The sequence below is a fragment of the Monodelphis domestica genome, chromosome 3 (genome assembly GCF_027887165.1).
Source record: "Monodelphis domestica isolate mMonDom1 chromosome 3, mMonDom1.pri, whole genome shotgun sequence".
Lineage (NCBI taxonomy): Eukaryota > Metazoa > Chordata > Mammalia > Didelphimorphia > Didelphidae > Monodelphis > Monodelphis domestica.
Window position 1 is genome coordinate 102,021,216 of NC_077229.1, and position 5,589 is coordinate 102,026,804.

Below are 5,589 nucleotides of genomic sequence, written 5' to 3' on the forward strand. Positions count from 1 at the left end.
TAGGATATTATTTCTAATTAATAAATGCAATATTTTCATTCATCAATATCTTAAGTCTCTACTTTAGCTCATTAAATGTTAATGAAATGAAGAAACCTCCTTTCACACTAGTAATTACCTTTATTTCCCTATCATTAAATATTAAAATGACTAAATGTGTGTAACATTAATCAAATATATATGTTTACAATATAAAACATTTACAATATTTTGGTTATGACCAACGCCATATCCTGAGTGACTTAAATCCTTCAATATCATATCAATGGACTTTTCTTTGTTTCTGAAAACTTACATTTTGTGAAATTCAGGATTTTTTTAAACCCTTACCTTCTGCCTTGGAACCAATTGGTTCCAAGGCAGAAGAGTAGTAAGGGCTAGGCAATGGGGGTTATGTGACTTGCCCAGGGTCACACAGCTAAGAAGTATCTGAGGTCAGATTTGAACCCAGGACCTTCTGTCTCTAGGCCTGGCTCTCAGTCCAGTTGAAATTTAGTTTTTCAACGTAGTTATCAAAATATTTCCCAAGATCCTTTTTGTAACATAAAGGTGAAATTCTCAACGTCTTCTTTCTCTTGAAGACAGCAATGCCCCAACCACAACAAGAATCAATCTAGAGTTTCTTCCACACTTACTTTAAACAATGTCTGTATAGTTTATCAAGTAGAATCTCATCAATCACAGATTAAAATATACCCTTTTCTTCCTGATTTTGTAGGGAGAAGGACTTTATTTTTAGATATTTCTCAAATGTCTCTTCAAAACTCCCATAACAAACTCACAATAGAATTCTCTTTATGAAGTTTCATTATAAAATATCATATACAATAGTTCTTTGGAATAAGAAGTTTCACTTCACTTTTCTCCTTCTGCCTTCTGCATCAATTCTTCATAAATCCTCATTGATCCTAGGTTAAATGCAAATGCATCCCTTCCCACAACCCCCTAGGAGACACACTTCACATTAAGCAATTTCCTTAAATGACTCTTTAAACTGTCAGCACAACCTTATTTTTCTCTCTCGTCTTTTTATTTGAGCTCTATTTGGCTGAAAGAAGAGTTATCTGTAGAAGTTGGAAATATAGCAGATATATAGCAGATATCCTTCCTCCACAAAAGTATCACAGAAGAAAAATAGATCAGTGAGATACCAGGAAAGAACCAAACATATATGGAGGAATTCAGATCAGCAAATCTTCACTTTTCTTCTTTATCCTGATAGTCATTTATCAAGTTTGTGTACTGAAGGAGAAAAAATGGAGAAAGATTGATTGTGGAACTGAGAGTCCTACAATAGGATAAGATGAATATAAGGGCATGACGTAGTCCTGTAAAAATACTGTCTGGGACAGAAATAGGCAATGTTAGAAAGCCTGCAGAAGGACTAGCACACTAACTATATGTTTAGCTATGGAAGAGTCCAACCATTCAGGAAAACAATTGAAAATCATGCTTTAAAAAGGGACAAAAAAAGCCATAGCATACATTTAGATCTGGAAGGGCACTTAGAAGCCACAGAGTCCAACATTAAAACCTTTGGCTCAAGGATTTCACTGAACTAGAAACATACCCCAATGACATCAATGACGTCATTGACATACACTTTTTTTTTCTTTGTGGTAGCAAAGATTTGGAAACAAAGCAGGTGCTCATCAGTTAGGGAATGACAAAACAATGGGATGTGAACATAAAGGAATACATATTATGGCACTTCAAGGAACTATGAATATAAAGAATTCTGAGTAACATTTAAAGATATTTGAACTGAATACAAAGCGATATAAGCAGAACCAGTGATATAAGATGATTTTTTTCATTTTATTTCAATTTAAAACATGTTTTTAATTCACAAAAAAGTAAAAAACATTCTTTCCTGCTCATCTTTCCACTAAGAAAAAGAAAACTCTCATAACAAAAATTCATTATCAAGTAAAGCAAAGTGTGTATCTACATTGGCTATGTCCCAAAATACATGTCTTACTCTTCCTCTCTCTGTTAGAAAATGGATGATATGCTTTATCATTAGTCCTCTGAATCTTGATTGGCCATCATATTGATCAGAGTTATCAATTCTTCCAAAATTGTTCTTTTTTATAATGCTGTTGTTATTGTGTAAATTGTTTTCCTAAGAACCAGGAAAATTATATAGAAATGATCACCACAATGGAAAAAGGTAGAACAACAAAGCAAACAAAATAAAATATGGTGTAATTTAATGACAAAGGCTGGCCCCAGAGAAGATATTACAAACTGAACCTCTTTCCCTTCTTTCTAGAGCTGGGGGACCGGGAATGCAACACATTGCTTTTACAGAAAGACTCCACTGATGGCTTGGCTAGTTTTTCTGAGAACTGTTTTTTTTTTCCCCAAAAAAAATTCTTTGTCTCAAAGGTTGGTTCACTGGGTCGGGAAGAAATGAAGATGATTTAAAAAGGAAGAGATCTAAAAAAATTTAATAAGACATTTCAAAACTACATATTAAATTTTGAAATATGTATATAAAATAATAGTGTTATAGTGCCAAAGCTGAGAATGAGCCATGGTTGGTAAGGGAAGCTAAAGATAAAAAGAGGTGTTTGTTTTTAAGTTATATTGGCAGGGAAAGAGAAGAAATAAGAAAGAGAGAAGGCTTATTTGTGGTGGATGGGACAAAGATCACTCTGCCAATGGAGAGAAAGCACAACTACTCAAGGCATAATTGGCTTCTGCTTTCTCTGCCAAAAAGAATGACCTTTGCACTGTAAAAAGGTAGGTTTTTTCTCCAGTAAAAGCTAAAAATTGTCAGGGCTAAATAGATAGGGATCCTGAAGCATAAAGGGAAAAGATTCACACTTCAAAATAACCATTCTCTACCTTAGCAAATATCTGAGACTTCATATAAGGCTCCATATTGTTACCTTTGTCCCTAGCCACTGATATGTACAAGATACACAAAAGGACTGAACTGACACTGATCCCCACAAACTAAGATGGAATATTTTACTGTAATTTTCAACCAGGAAGGATTGTTAAATAAGAGAGACTAAAGTTTTACCACTTCCTTCCTGGAGGTGGAAAAGCTCCTAGTCATGACTCTGTAGTCATAAAGTAAATGTTCCTGCCAGTCCTCAGTTAAGGGTCATTGCTCTAGCTGAAAGGCTTTCTTCATTGCCTTGTTCTGGCACTAGCCTTTACTATTACTCAGCTGTTTTCTCACGCTGGAGACTTCCTCATCCCTTGTGATCTTCTTGCTCTGGAACATCCCTCCATCTCTGAGGTTGGTCCCTTTTTCCCACTAGTAGATTTTTTTTCCTAGAATTTCTATTTTGATAAATGACCCAGGCCAGCTTTCCTTCATTCCTCTGCCTGCTGACACTCCATTCATCACCACTGTGTCCCAATGAGAATTCTTTATTCCTTCAACTATCTTTTATACGTTATTTCTCCCATTAGAATGTAAGTTTCTTGAGGCTGTCCATGTAATCCCGGTGCTTAGCATAATGCTTGGTACTTAGTAAAAACTAAACAAAGGCTTGTTAAATGGACTTAAAGAACATTGTAACACTCTAACTGAAAAGAGGGCAGTGTCACCTAGTCATATGCCAGTTGACAAAAGTGATTAAGAATAAAACAAGGGAGAGGACTGGGAGGAAGGTGGACTAAGGCAGGAAATTACCTGGCTTTTCCAAATTCCCCACCATCCAAAGGAGCTTAAAATATGCCTCAAATGGAATTTTAGAGCAGCAGAAATAATAAAAAGTCTGGGTAAAGCAGTAGTGTGGGTTAAGACAACTTGGGAAGATAGGAGGACAATCAGGAAAGATGTGACCTGCCAGGACAAGAGTAAAATGCAGATACCACCTGTCAACAAACAGCAAACCTTGGGGGCAACCGTGTTGGTGGCACAACTTTGGGAACTTTTACCTCAGAGATGGTAGGGGGAGGGAAGGAGGTTAAGCAACTGATCAAGAGAAGAGAAGGCTGGTGTGGGAGGAGGCTCCACTGGCACTGGACATAGGGCCCAGGTGCCTAGGGAGGGGGAGGCCTTGTTCATAGTTCCAGGATGGAGAGGACTGGTTGTGGTCACTTGCAGGAGGGCAGAGTCCCTGTTTTTTAGTTCCAGGGTAGAGGAATGAACTGATGCTTGCAACTTCAGTGCAGGTTGGTGGTGTTTAAGGGACCATGCTGAGTGAGAGTATTTGAGGTGGCAGAAGTTCCAGGGCTTTGGTTGTGGCTCAGGGATGGAGAAGAGTACTTGAAGTAGCTCATGATCCAAGGTGTGAGCTGGAAGAGCAGTAACTAAACCTGGTTTTGGATCATAACATATGGGAAAAGCCCAAAAGTCAAAGACCCCCAAACAGAGCTCTGAAAACAACAACACAAAAAATCTGAAACTGGAAACATTATCCTCCACATCCTGGGAGCAGAATCTGACTCAAACATAAAGTAAATAGCCAAGAAAAAAGAGTGAGGGAGAGAGAGAGAGAGAAAGAAAGAGAGAGAGAGAGAAAGAGAAAGAGAGAGAGAAAGAGAGAGAGAGAGAGAGAGAGAGAGAGAGAGAGAGAGAGAGAGAGAGAGAGAGAGAGAGAGAGAGAGAGAGAGAGAAGAGAGGAGATAATAAAAAAGAACCTGACCATAGATAATCACCATGGTGATAAAGAAGATCAGAGTTCAAACTCAGAAGGGAAAAAATGAAGTCAAAAGAGCTACTTGTAAAACTTCCCCTCAAAATATAAAATGGTCATAAAGCCCAAAATGAGCTCAAGAGAATGAAAAATAGAAGAGAATATGAAATATCTCACTGAAAAAAAACTGTCTTAGAAAACAGATCAAGAGAAAAGATATAAGAATTGTCACACTACTTGAAACTAGTGATCAAAAACTAAAGCTAGACTATATACTTCAAGAGATTATTAAGAAATATTGCCCTGAAGTTTTAGAACTAGAGAGTAAAATAGAAATTGAAAAAAAAAACCACCAATCACCATATAAAAGAGATCCTAAAAGGAAAATTCATACAGCTAAGTTTCAAAGCTCCCAGGTCAAGGAGAACATATTACAAGTAACAAGGAACAATTCAGATATTTAGAGCTATAGTTAAGATAATTCACGATTTAAATGAAAAGACTGAAGAGTGTGGAATATGATGTTAAAGAAGAAAGGAACTAGATCTGCAACCAAGTATAAAGTACATAACATATAAAGTATATCCATATATAGTATAATCCTGCAAGGGGAAACATGGATTTTTACTGAATTAAAGAACTTTCAGACATTCTTAAGGAAAAGATAGAACTGAATAGAAAATTTGACTTTCAAATACAAGAATCAGGGGTAACATGAGAAGGTAAACAGGAAAGATATCACTAAGGATTTAACAAGTTTAAACTCATTACTGTCTTTCAAGGGAAAATGCTATCTGTAACTCAATAATTTATTATTAGGTTATGTAATAGTGAGTTAGAAATAGAGTATATAGAGGACCTGTTTTTTGAGTTAAGTATTATGGGATGATCCTAAAAAAATAAAATTGGACAGAAAGAGGTAAAATGTAGCAAATTATCTTATACAAAAAGGGTCTGAATGGAAAAACTTTCATAGAGGAGGGGA